The sequence below is a fragment of the Bos indicus genome, chromosome 5 (assembly GCF_029378745.1).
Source record: "Bos indicus isolate NIAB-ARS_2022 breed Sahiwal x Tharparkar chromosome 5, NIAB-ARS_B.indTharparkar_mat_pri_1.0, whole genome shotgun sequence".
NCBI classification, from domain to species: Eukaryota; Metazoa; Chordata; class Mammalia; order Artiodactyla; family Bovidae; genus Bos; species Bos indicus.
This window is the reverse complement of record NC_091764.1, coordinates 59,331,366-59,346,237: the sequence shown is the minus strand read 5'-3', so window position 1 is coordinate 59,346,237 and position 14,872 is coordinate 59,331,366.

Here is a 14,872-nt window from a genome sequence, read left to right as displayed (position 1 = left end):
AATATCAATAACCTCAGATATGCAGATGACACCACCCTTATGGCAGAAAGTGAAGAGGAACTCAAAAGCCTCTTGATGAAAGTGAAAGAAGAGAGTGAAAAAGTTGGATTAAAGCTAAAAATTCAGAAATTTAAAGTATAGGGGATCAAATGTAGGATTAAACTGTCATTTACATGATAATTTACAAAAACAATCTAAAGAAGGATTTATGAAGGTGTCTGCATTAACACAAAAGATCAATTGCATGTCCATACTATAGCAGTAAACAACTACAATATTTAATTTAAAAGACTATTCTATTTATATGTGTATCAGAGATTATTAAGGATTTTGGGATAATTTAACAAAAGATGTATAAGACTTTCATGTGGAAAGTTATAAAATTCTTTAGATCATGTGGTACAAAAATATTGTTCAAAGATTACAAAAAGGAGAGGAGGAGTGATATCAGCAGATGACTAAATAAGACATCTCCCTTTCATATGCCTTCTGAACAGCAATAACTTGTCACCCAACCATGGACAAGAGGGACAAGAGTGCTTCTGTGGGAGACTGGAGATCCAGGTAGGAGTCTGTGAAACTGAGTGCTGTCCAGTATGGAGAAGAGCCATGTTTAGATTGCAGGCTTGCACGTAGGTGGCTGAGTCACTGATGTCCTGGGAACAGCTCCATGCCCCTGAGGACTGGAATATGGCTCAGTTTGTCTCCTGTCACCAGCACCATACACCAAGGGACTTGGCTGGAATCATGCCCATCTATGGGTCAGGTAACAGGTTTATAGACCTCAGTCCTGGCTATAGCCTGTGAACCAGCTCCAACCCCTTGACCACAGGCTGGGACCCCTGGGAGTAAGCCCACCAAACCTCAGTCAGGCTATAGATTTCAAAGTTTTAACTGGACTCCAGCTCATCCTAGTAGCAGTCTACAAACAGTCCTGCTGGCCCAGATACTGGAGAGAAGACACTCCCATCTGTACCCCCAGAGATTCTAAAAGGGTCCTATATTTGGATTAAATTTCTTCACAGCCATAGTCTGCCAGCAGTCCTACAGGTCTAAACACCCAGTGGGAGACATTACTTTCTGTCCATGTATCTGGTATCAGGCCACTAACTAAGGACCCAACTATGGACCCTGAAGCAGATCCTTATTCTAGTGCTATCCTACTGAACAAGACACAGGAAGCAGTCTTATTCATCCAATGACCAGACAGGAATGACCATCCCCATCCAGGGACCCTACTGCAGACCCAAAAAGATAGCCTTAAGCTGATTCCAATCCAGCATAACTGTGATTCTGGAGATAATTCCATTCATTAGCTCAGGGACCTCACAGGGGAAAGACTTTACCTGCCAAAACCCAGAAATAGAGGCTGAAAAATGTATTTGCTTCTTCAAATGCACAGGCATGTTTTCAAGGCTTCATAGATCACAATGAATCAGACATACATGACACCAAGAAAGGAAACTAATAATGCAAGGAAAAAGCACTCTGCTTTTGTTAGAATCTCTGTGAGAAAGGCAAGGTGGAGCAAGGTGTGAACAGTTTAGGATTGGCTACTTTGAATAATTTCAGAGGGTTTTGGGTTATAGAGGCTGTACCTAGTTTCCTGGCCTTGAGATGATTAGGCAGGGGGATATTTTCTGCTGTGGTGTGAAGGCTGCAGAAAGTGGATATGGCTCTGGATTGGTTAATTTAACCAAGAAAATGAATGATCTATTCACTAAAAACTGTAATGTTAATAAAAGAAATTGAAAGAGAAAAATAATGGAAATATATCTTCTTTTCATGAATTGGAAAAACTAATTCTGTTAAAATGTCCATACTATCCAAAATCATCTATAGATTTAATGGAATGTCTATCAGAATTCCAATGGCATATATTTTTCTTTTCTTTTCATGAACATAGAAGAAAAACTACTCTAAAGTTTGTGTGGAACCACTAAAGACCAGATATAGCTAATCTTGAGAAAGAATAACAAAAGTAGAGGCTTTATTTCCTGATACAAAACTATTTTACAAAGCTTTGGTAATCAGAATGTAGGGTCCTGGTATTAAAACAGATGCATAGACCAGTGTTATAGAATTGAAAGCCCAGAAATAAACCATACATATCTTATCAATTAATATTTGACAAGGGAGCCAAGAATGTTCAGTGATAAAAGAACAATCTTTTCAATGAAAGATATTGGGGAAACTGGATATTCACATGTAAAGAATGAAACTGAAGTGACTGTCTTATACCAACCATGAAAATTAACTCAAGATGGATTAAGGACTTAAACATAAGACCTGAAACTGTAACACTCCCCCAGAAGAAAACATAGGGAAAAAATTCCTTGACATCAGTCTTGACATTGATTTGTTGGGTATGACAGCAAAAGCATAAGCAACAAAAGCAAAAATAAGCAAATGGGAATACATGAAACTAAATATCTTCTGCACAGCAAAGAAATAATCATAAAATGAGACAACCTATGGAATGGGAGAAAATATTTGCAAACTGCTTATTATATAAAGAGTTAGTAGCCACAATTAAAAGGACCACATAGAACTCTACAGCAAAACAACAAATTACTGGATTAAAAATGGGCAGATGACCTGAATTGACATTTTTCCAAAGAATACATATCTAAGTACAAATAGTTCAATCAATGAGAAGATATATATATATATATATATATATATATATATATCTTCCTGTAAATATAGTAAAATTAAGAATATTTTGGCCCATCCAAGGGTTTTTGTAGAATGGCATATATACATATGTGTATATATATATGTATATATCTTCCTGTAAATATAATAAATTCCAAAGAATACATATCTAAGTACAAATAGTTCAATCAATGAGAAGATATATATATACACATATATTTATATGTATATATCTTCCTGTAAATATAGTAAAATTAAGAATATTTTGGCCCATCCAAGGGTTTTTGTAGAATGGCAAAATGCAGGCCTAAAGAATATGTTTTCAATACCTATACCAGAAAAAATATGTTTTCAGTACATACAACAGAAAGATTGTATACTGAGCTCTTACAAATCTGTAAAGAAGGCACAGTTAACCCATATGAAATGAGAAAAATGTATTAGCACACATTTCACAAAATAACAAATGATATGACCAATCACTGGGATTTGTATAGTGATCAAAGAAATGGAAATAATCAAGATTATAATAAAATGCCATTTTATACCCATTCAGTTGGGAGAAATGTAAGAAGTCTGTGTCCATGCATGAGAGCATGTGGTCTATAGCATACCTTCTCAACAGGAGGGATATTGTCCCTAAGGAAGCAAAGGTTTTCTCTTGCTTGTGATGGGAAAATTGTTTGGAAAATTTTATCTGCATATCTGAGATTACTGATATTTCTCCTGGCAATCTTGATTCCAGCTTGTACTTCATCTAAAATCAATGTGGATAGTGACTGCAGTCATGAAATTAAAAGGTCTTTGGAAGAAAAGCTGTGACAAACCTAGATGCAAATTAAAAAACAGGGACATCACTTTGCCGACAAAGGTCCATGTAGTCAAAGCTATGGTTTTTCCAGTATTCATGTACAGATGTGAGAATTGGACCATAATGAAGTCTGAGTGCCCAAGAATTGATACTTTCGGACAGTGGTACTGGAGAAGACTCTTGAGAGTCCCTTGGGCAGCAAGAAGATCAAACCAGTTAATCCTTAAGGACATCAACCCTGAATATTCACCGGAAGGACTGATGCTGAAGCTGAATCTCCAATACTTTGGCCACCTGATGTGAAGAGCTGACTGATTGGAAAAGGGCCTGATACTGGGAAAGATTGAGGGCAGGAGGAGGAGGGGGCGACAGAGGATGAGATGGTTGGATGGCATCATTGACTCAATGGACAAGAGTTTGAGCAAACTTTGGAAGATAGTGAAGGACAGGGAAGCCTGGAGTGCTGCAGTCCATGGGGTCGCAGAATGACTATCAATATTACTTAATCCCTTGTCATATTCACCTGGCTGAGGTAGTGTTGATCAGGTTTCTGCTTTATAGAGTTACACTATTTTTGTCCATACTGTACTCTTTGGAAGCCAGTCATGAGTATAGCTCTCACTTAAGGGGGACGAATTAAGCTTTACCTTCCTGAGGGGACAGTGAATACATAAATTATTTGAAATTCTTTATGTGATACTTTTTAATAAAGTAAAAACAACTAAAATAAAATAAGATGGCATAATGCTTAAATTATATTAGATGTTATCAACTGAATGATTAACAAGGGAGTCTGAATGTTATCTTAGGCTAGGAGGATGCTGGTATGAGATAAGAGAAAACCACCTGGTTAATGTTCATATATGGGCCCAAGTTGATACTGTAGCATGAAACAAGGATTACTATTAATTCCTTTCTCTGTACTTGAAATCCAGATGTATTAAAATTATAATGTAGTATCATTATGTATGTGCTTAATAACTTTCTCTAGAATCCAAATATATTGTTATTTTTACTCCTTTTTTGTATGTATAAGGAATTCTTGTCTACTTCAAGTTTGCAAAGATACTCTGTTTTTTTTTTTTTCTGTAAGTTTAATGATTTTAGTTTTATCTACGATTCATTTTAATTCAGTTTTGGGGTATGATATATAGTGTGATCAAGAATTGTATTGTTTATTGCTTATGGTCAGTTGTTATTGCACTATTTGTTGAAAAGACTTCTCTTTCCCCAATGAATTCTCTTAGTCAAAAATCAGTAAATTATACATGTACAGTCTTTTGCACTCTCTTTTGTGCTTTACTGATACATTCTTATGTCAATACAATGATTCCATATTGCTATAGCATTTTATTAAATCTTCAAAGCAGTATAAGTCTTCCAACTTTTTCTTTAAAAACTTTTTTGACTATTCTGTATTTTTTGCCTTTCCATAAAAGTGTTGGAATGAATTCTCATTTCCCTCAGGGATATAACTGTGTGAAATTGCTGCTTTAGATAAGTGTAAAAGTGAAAGTGTTAGTCCCTCAGTCTTATCTGACTCTTTGCGACCCCACAGACTATAGCGTTCCAGGCTTTGTCCATGGGATTTCCCAGACAAGAATACTGGAATAGGTAGCCATCTCCTTCTCCAGGGAATCTTCCCCACCCCGAGATGGAACCCAGGTCTCCTGCACTGCAGGCAGATTCTTTACTGTCTGAGCCATCAGGGAACCCCACTAAATTTAAATGTAACTGTCAAACTAGTTTTCAAAGTGGCTGTACGTTTTACACTACTGCTAGCAATGTGTCAGAGAAGGCAATGGCACCCCACTCCAATACTCTTGCCTGGAAAATCCCATGGATGGAGGAGCCTGGTAAGCTGCAGTCCATGGAGTCACGGAAGAGTCGGACACGACTGAGCGACTTCACTTTCACTTTTCACTTTCATGCATTGGAGAAGGAAATGGCAACCCACTCCAGTGTTCTTGCCTGGAGAATCCCAGGGATGGCTGAGCCTGGTAGGCTGCTGTCTATGGGGTCACACAGAGTCGGACACGACAGAAGCGATCTTAGCAGCAGCAGAAGCAGCAATGTGTAAGTGTTCAAATTCTTATACAAATTCTTGTATTCTCAGTATTTGTAATTTTAGCCATTCCAGTGCATATGTATTATTTCACCATAGTTTAATTAACATTTCCCTGATGACAATAGGAGGCTTCCCAGGTGGCTCAGTGGTAAAGAATCTGCCTCCTAATGTAGGAGCTGTGGGATTGATCCCTGGGTTGGGAAGATCCCCTGGAGAAGGAAATGGCAACCCACTCCAGTATTCTTGCCCGGGAAATCCAATGGACAGAGGAGCCTGGCGAGTTACAGTTCATGGCATTGCAAAAGTGTTGGATACAAGTGAGCGACTGAGCACAAGCCTGATGACTACTGACTTTAAGGATCTTTTCACTTGGATATTTAACACTCATATATCTTGTCTGATAATGTTTCTGTTAAAATTTGCCTATTAATTATTGAGTTGCAAAAGTTTTAAAATTATTATGGATAACTATCTTTTAGTAGATAAGCCTTTTTCAAATATTTTCTTCCAGTCTATTGCTAGCCTTTTCAGTTTCTTAACAGTATATTTTGAAGACCAACTATTTTTTAATATGGATGGAATCTAGTCTTTTCTCTCTTGTATATCTTATCTAAGATGTATTTGCCTAGACTGAGGTTATAGGAATGTTTGTGCTATATTTCTTGCAGATTTTTAAAGTTGCACTCATAATAATTTTTGTATATGACATGAATTAAGAGGTGTTGCTTCTTTTTCTTGCATAATGATGTATGATTTTCCTCAGGATTTGGTGAAATAACTATTTTCTTTCTACTGAATTAGCTTTTTGACTTTGTCAAGAATCAATAGACCATATATGTTAAGAGTACCTTTGGACTCTTTTTTTCCCTATAGTTTCTCTTTATGTCTGATAATATGGAATAGCTTTGATTTTCAAATGTTAAAATAACCTGGCATTGCAGTATGTTTCAATTGGTCATGATGTACTTATTATTTTTTTAGATGGTCTGGGATACTATTAATAATACATCTTTAAGGATTATCTTTTTTGTTTGTAAGGAAAGTTATCTATAGTTTTTTTTTTTTTTTTCCAAATGACCATATCAGGAACTTTTATCTAAGTCATACTGACCTCATAAAATAAATTAGAACATGCTACTTCTTAAAATTTTCTGCAAGCTATTTTGTACAATTTGCATTATTCTCTTCTTAAATGTTAGAAAGAATCCGCCATTGAATCCATCTCAATCTAGACTTTACTTTGTGGAGAGGCTTTTAGCTGTAAACTCAATATCTTTAATTTAATTTAATTTTATTTTTTAACTTTACAGTATTGTATTGGTTTTGCCATATATCAACGTGAATCTGCCTCAAGTATGCACGTGTTCCCCATCCTGTACCCTCCTCCCTCCCCGTACCATCCCTCTGGGTCGTCCCAGTGCACCAGGCCCAAGCATCCAATATCATGCATTGAACCTGGACTGGCAACTTGTTTCATATATGATATTATACATGTTTCAATGCCATTATCCCAAATCATCCCACCCTCTCCCTCTCCCACAGAGTCCAAAAGACTGTTCTATACATCAGTGTCTCTTTTGCTGTCTCGTATACAGGGTTATTGTTACCATCTTTCTAAATTCCATGTATATGCATTAGTATACTGTATTGGTGTTTTTCTTTCTGGCTTACTTCTCTCTGTATAGTAGGCTCCAGTTTCAAAGGATGATTTAGGTTATCTCTTTCTTGTCCGATTTTTAAAAATGTGGTAAAATATATACAATAAAACTTATGGACTTCCCTTGTGATTCAGTGGATAAGAATCCACCTGCCAATGCGGGGGACACCTGTTGGATCCCTGGTCTGGGAAGCAGACGTGCCTCAGAACAACTAAGCCCTTGTGCCCCAACTACTGAGCCTGTGCTCTAGAACTACTAGAGCCTGTGATCTGCAACTACTGAGCCCATGGACTGCAACAACTGAACCCTGTGTACCTGGAGCCTGTGCTCTGCAACTAGAAAAACCACCATAATGAGAAGCCTGTGCACCACCACGAAGAGTAACCCTTGCTCACCACAACTAGAGAAAAGCTCACATGCAGCTACAAAGATCCAGTGCAACCAAAAATAAATAAATAAATAAATAAATGATTCACATTAAAAAAAAATCTTTTTTTAAAAAGAATATTTAAAAAAATTAAAAAGTAAAACTTATTATCTTAAGCATTTGAATTGTACAGTTCACTGATTACAAGTACATTCATATTGTTGTGCAACCATCATCATCATCTATCTCCAGAATTCTCTTCACCTTGGAAAACTGAAACTCTGTAAAAGCAATAGCTTCCCATTCTCTAAATGTTCAGCTTCTGGAAACCACCATCTATTGTACTTTTTGTCTCTGTGATTTTGATTCCTCTAACTACCTTATATAAATGGAACCATAGAGGATATGTCTTTTTGGTTACTGGTTTATATTACTTTGGAGGAAGAAATGGCAACCCACTCCAGTACCCTTGCCCCGAGATTCTCATGGACAGAGGGTCCTGGTGGGTTACATTCCAAAGAGTCAGACATGATTGAATGACTAACACTTATGTTACTTAATATAATATTTCAAGTTTCATGTATGTTGTAGCAGATGTCAGAATTTCTTTCCTTTTTATAGCTGAATAATATTCCATTCTATGTATATACTATATTTTGCTTACTCAGTCATCCATCAGTGGATGCTTGTGTTGCTTCCACACTGCTGCTGCTGCTGCTGCTAAGTCACTTCAGTCGTGTCTGACTCTATGTGACCCCATAGACGGCAGCCCACCAGGCTCCCCCGTCCCTGGGATTCTCCAGGCAAGAACACTGGAGTGGGTTGCCATTTCCTTCTCCAATGCACGAAAGTGAAAAGTGAAAGTGAAGTCACTCAGTCGTGTCCGACCCTCAGCGATTTCATGGACAGCAGCCTACCAGGCTCCTCTGTCCATGGGATTCTCCAGGCAGGAGTACTGCCTTCTCCATGCTTCCACACTAGGTATTATAAATTAGGCCGTTAGGAGCATGGTGTACAAACTTTTCTTTGGGACCCTAATGGCAGTTCTATTGAGTATACACCTAAAAGTGGAATTGCTGGATCATAAGTTAGTTCTATTTTTATTTTTTTGAGGTACTGCTGTACTGGTTTCCACAGCAGCACCATTTTGCATTCCCACCAACAGTGTATAAAGGTTTGAAATTCTCCATATCTTCATGAAAGTTGTTTGTTTTGGACTGTAGCCTACCAGGCTTCTCCGTCCATGGGATTCTCCAGGCAAGAATACTAGAGTGGGTTACCATTTCCTTCTCCAGGGCATCTTCCCGACCCAGGGATCAAACTCTGGTCTCCCACATTGGAGGCAGATGCTTTAACCTCTGAGCCACCAGGGAAGCCTTATTTGGTAGTAGCCATCCAGTTGTTGATAAGGTGGTATCTTTGACTATTTTTGAATCTGATTTTTTTTTTTTTTTTTTTTTAGTTTAAGGGTTTCCTATATACTATGAGTCAGAAAAGGCAATGGCACCCCACTTCAGTACTCTTTCTTGGAAAATCCCATGGACAGAGGAGACTGTTAGGTTGCAATCCATGGGGTCGCTAAGAGTCGGACATGACTGAGCGACTTCACTTTCACTTTTCACTTTCCTGCATTGGAGAAGGAAATGGCAACCCACTCCAGTGTTCTTGCCTGGAGAATCCCAGGGACGGGGGAGCCTGGTGGGCTGCCGTCTATGGGGTCACACAGAGTCAGACACGACTGAAGTGACTTAGCATAGCATAGCATATACTATGAGTACTAATACCTTATCAAATATATGATTTGAAAATATTTTCCCATTCTGTAGGTGGCATTTTTATTCTATTGATAATATCTTTTGATGCAAAGCAATTTTACATTTTTGTGAGGGTCAGTTTGTATATATATACATATATAGGTATAGATACCCCATTCTATTGGTGTTACAACCAGAAAATAATAGGCAAATTCAAAGTTGTGAAGTTTTGCCCTTTTTATTTCCTGAGAGTTTTATTGTTTTAGGTCTTACCTTTAGGTATGCATCTGTTTTGAGTTAAAACTTTGTATTTGTTTTTAGGTAATGAGTCAACTTTATTCTTCTTTGTGTGGATATCCAGTTTTCCCGAGAAATTTGTTGAAGGGACTGCCTTTTCGCGATTGAAAAGTCTTGGCATCTTGCCAAAAACCATTGACCAATATGTATGAGAGTTTATTTTGTGAACTCTCTTTTGTAATCAACTGGTTTTTATGCCAACTCCACACTGTTTTGAGTATTACAGATTTGTGTGAGTTTTGAAATCAGGAAGTGTTACTCCTTCAGCTTTGTTCTTCTTATTTCAGTATTGAAAAAAAGAGGAATTTATTCTTCCTTTTTCAGTATTTTCAGTTTTGACTATTTGAGATTCATTGAGATTCTGTATAAATTTTAGGAAGGGTTTTTCCATTCCTGCAAAAGAAAAATAGTTTCATTGGGATTTTGATATTGAATGCATTGAATCTGTAGATTGCTTTTGGTAGTGTTGACATCCTAAGAATTTTCATTTTTCCAATCCATGTACATGCTATATGTTTCCATTTATTTATGTCTTTAATCTTTTGTTAATGTTTTGTAGTTTTAGCTCCTTGGTTAATTCCTAAATATTTTATTATTTTAGTTACTATTTTTACTCTTAGAATACTTTTCTTAATTTTCTTTTTAGTTGTTCATTATTAATATACGTAAATGCAGCTGATTTTTGTGTAACTTTGTATTCTGCTACTTTGCTGAATTTATTTGTTCTAAGAGTTTATTTTGTGTGTGAGTGTGTGTGTGTTTGTGTGTGTGTGTGTGTAATAGTTAAGGTTTTCTATATATAAAATCATATTATCTCCAAACAGATATAAAATTTTCTTTCCAGGTTGGATGCTTTTTTTTTTTTTCTTGTCAAAATTGCTCTTTCTAGAACTGTAGTACTGTGTTGAAAACTATTGGCAAAAGTGGGCATCCTTGCCTTGTTTCTTAACCTAGGGGGAAAGTTTCAGTCTTTTATCATTAAATATGATGTTTGCTGTGGGTTTTTCATATATGGCCTTTATTATGATGAGTTTCTTTCCTTTTATTCATAGTTTGTTGAATGATTTGCTATGAAAGTGTATTGATTTTTGTTAAATGCTTTTTTGATATCAATTTAGATAATTGCCTTTTGCCCTCTTCATTTGTTTAATGTGGTGTGTTATGTTGATCCATTTTCATGTGTAGAACTATCCTTGCATTCCAGAAATAAATCACACTTTATCATTCTTATTAAAATCCTTTAGCAAAATTCTGTTTGCTCACATTTTATTGGAATTTTTTGATTTTTAAATATTTTTGAGTAAATGGTATATTTTTGTCCTTTAAGGAATTTTTTCATTTATGTTATTAAAATTTTTCACACTAAGTTGTTCATAATATTCCCTAATAGTCTTTTAATTCCTTAATAGTAATAGACATCCCCTTATTCCTGACATTGGTTAATATGTGTCCAATTTTCTAGTTATTAGTTGGCCAAAGTTTATCAGTTTTATTGATGTTTTCTTGGAAACATTTTTATATATCATGATTTGCTTTTCTTTTTTCCTGTTTTTTTTTTTTTAATTTCTAAACTTTACTCTTCTTATCTTTATTACTTCCTGTCTTCAGATTATTTTGCACCTTGGATTTTCTTATTTTATTACTTTCTTAAGGTAGAAGTTTAACCAATTATTTCATACATTTTTGTTATCCTACCTATACATTAATTTCTATACATTTTCCTGCAGGCCTACTTTAGCTTAGTAATTCTGATAATTTTTTTTTCAATAACATTCAATGTAAATCATTCAGTTAATATTTTTTCTTTTTATTTATTCTTGCTTTGACCCATGGATTTTTAGATGCTATTCCAGCCATTTGGAGACTTTCTAGATGCTTTAATTTTTTTATTATTTTTGATTACTAATTAAATGTTGTGGTTGGGGAACACACTCTGAGTAATTCAATTATTTTAAAATATATTGATAATTTTATATGGCCCAGGATATTATCTATTTGGCCAATATTTTATGTACAATTTAAAAGATTGCTGTTACAAGAAATGTTTAAAGGATGCTGAATGTAATTCTCTATAAATGTCAATTAGATTAGGATAGTTGATAATATCACTTGTCTTCTATGTTTTTATTGATTTTTTTAATATTTGTTTTATATTTTATCAAGAGAGGCTTATTTATATTCACCATATATAATTCTGATTTTCATTATGTTCCTATTTGCATTTATCAGTTTTTGCTTCACATATTTGATGTTTTGTTAGTGTGGACATTCACATTTATAATTGATGATTTTTACTGTGTTATCGACCTATTTATCACTTTAATATGTGGGCCAATAATGTTTGTCCCTTGTTAAACACTTTGTTTTGGAATCTAACTTGTCTGATACTAATATTGCTAACTCAGCATTCTTATCCTTACATAGTGCATGTTTAGTTTTTTTTTTCCAGTTTTTCACTTTCATATATTTGTTTTCTCAGTTAACTTATCACTTTCCTCCTTATTTAGTGCTATTTGTTATACATATTACATCTAAATATTGTAGATCAGATTATTTAAATATTGCCTTATTGCTTTCTGCATTATTGCTTATTGAATTATTGGTTTAGTTTTTTCCGCCATTAATACAATGTTTTGGCTTCTATAGTCTCTTAGTTTAACCAATTATGTGAAAGATCTATTCTTGGAAAGCTAAGAAATTGAAAAAGACAGATAATGGAAATATACAATGTTTCCATGGGTTGGAGAAATTAATATTGTTAAAATGTTATAATATACGAAGCCATTTATAGACCCAGTGTAATATCTCTGAAAATTCCAATGTTATTTTTTACAAAATAGAAGAATACAATCTTAAAATTGATATGGAACCACAAAAGACTCTGCAGACCAATTTTGAAAAAAAAAAAAAAAAAGATTAAAACTGGAGGCATCACATTATTTTGGACAAAGACTCATAGGTGAAAGTGAAAGTTGCTCAGTCACGCCTGACTTTTTGTCACCCCATGGAGTATACAGTCCTTGGGATTCTCCAGGCCAGAATACTGGAGTAGGTAGCCTTTCCCTTTTCCAGGGGATCTTGCCAACCCAGGGATCAAACCCAGGTCTCCCACATTGCAGGCAGATTCTTTACCAGCTGAGCCACAAGGGAAACTTTTGGACAAAGACTCATAGCAATTTATTAAATAAATTGAGGACTGCTCATGAAAATATCTAATTATGAGTACTTGCAAATTGACAAAAAATATAGAGTATTTTCAGTCACTTACAATTTTCATATAAAATCCCAATCAAAATCAGAGTTTTAAAAGTGTATTTGGCATCACACTTTCTGATTTCAAACTATACTAAAAAGCTAGAGTGTTCAGAACAGTAGGATTTACTAGCAAAAAAGGAGATTCATAGACAGTGGAATAGAATTGAGAACCTAGAAGTGAACCCATGCATATCTAGTCAAAATATTTAACAAGAGAGTCAAGAATAATCAATAGGGAATACATGGTGCTGGGAAAACTGGATATTCACATGCAAAAGAATAAAACTGGATCCTTATACCACCTACAAAAAGTAACTTAAAATAGATTAAAGACTTGAAACTCTAAAACTCCTAGGAGAAAATGTAGGGGAAAAGCTCCTTGATGTTGGTCTTAGCAATGCCTTGTAGATATGACACCAAAAGCACAAGCAAGAAAAGAAATAAAAGCGGGACTGTAAAGAGACACAGATGTATGGAACAGTCTTTTGAACTCTGTGGGAGAGGGAGAGGGTGGGATGATTTGGGAGAATGGCAATCAAACATGTATAATATCATATATGAATCGAATCGCCAGTCCAGGTTCGATGCAGGATACAGGATGCTTGGGGCTGGTGCACTGGGATGACCCAGAGGGATGGTATGGGGAGGGAGGTGGGAGGGGGCTTCAGGATGGGGAACATGTGTATACCTGTGGCGGATTCATGTTGATGTATGGCAAAACCAATACAATATTGTGAATAATTAGCCTCCAATTAAAATAAATAAATTTATATAAAAAAACTACAGAGTTTCTGCATAGCAAAAGAAACAATCAGAGGTAACCTATTTCCAAACCACATATCTGGTAAGTAATTAAAATCTAAAATATATAAGAAATCCTTACAACTCAGTAGCAAAAACACAAATAATCTAATTTAAAAATGGGCAGAAGACCCAAATAGACACTGAACAAAGAAAACATGTATATGAACATTTCTTAAGCATCACTAGTCATCAGAGAAATGCAAATCAAAACCACTTCACCCCGTTAGGCTGGCTGTTATCAAAAAGACAAGAAATAAAAAGTGTTGGTGAGAATATAGAGAAAGGGAACACTAGCGCATTGTTAGTGGTGTTGTAAATTGGTAGACCACTTTGGAAAACACTTATGGTTCCTCAAAAAATTAAAAACAGAACTACCATATGATCAACCAATTCTACTTCTGGGTATATCTCTGAAGGACATATCAATAAAATTAGTGTTTTGATGATATATACACATATATCCTTTATAGCCAAAGGTCCCATATTAGAAGCAGAGATTGCCTCCATTTGTTGCCATGCATTCTTAGTCTCTTTCAGTGTGAAATAGGAATATCACAGAAGTGACGCTGTCTTCTCATTGGGTCAAGTTGGTGGCAGATGAATTCATTTGGTCATGTTCCTGATAATTTTTACTTTAATCATTTAACACAAAAGTCTCTGCTAGCCTTCTCTTTAAAGTTAAGCGTTGTTCAATTTGAAATATATACATGAAAATGAAAGTGAAAGTCACTCAGTCCTGTTTGACTCTTTGTGACCCCATGGACTATACAATCCATGGAATTCTCCACGCCAGAATACTGGAGTGGGTAGCCTTTCCCTTCTCCAGGGGATCTTGCCAACCCAGGGATAGAACCCCAGGTCTCCCGTATTGTGGGCAGATTCTTTATCAGCTGAGCCACAAGGGAAGCTCAAGAATACTGGAGTGGGTAACCTTTCCCTTCTCCAGCTGATCTTCCTGATCCAGGAATCAAACTGGGGTCTCCTGCATGGCAGGCAGATTCTTTACCAACTGAGCTATCAGGGAAGCCGGAATACATACATACATGTGTACATACATATTTGATTAATAAAATAAATCACTATAGATTCAGAGTGTGCTTTGTCAGTCATGCTTGACTCTTTCTGATTCATTACTGTAGCCTGTCAATCTTCTCTCTCCATGGTATTCTCCAGGCAAGAACACTAGAATGGTTAGCCATT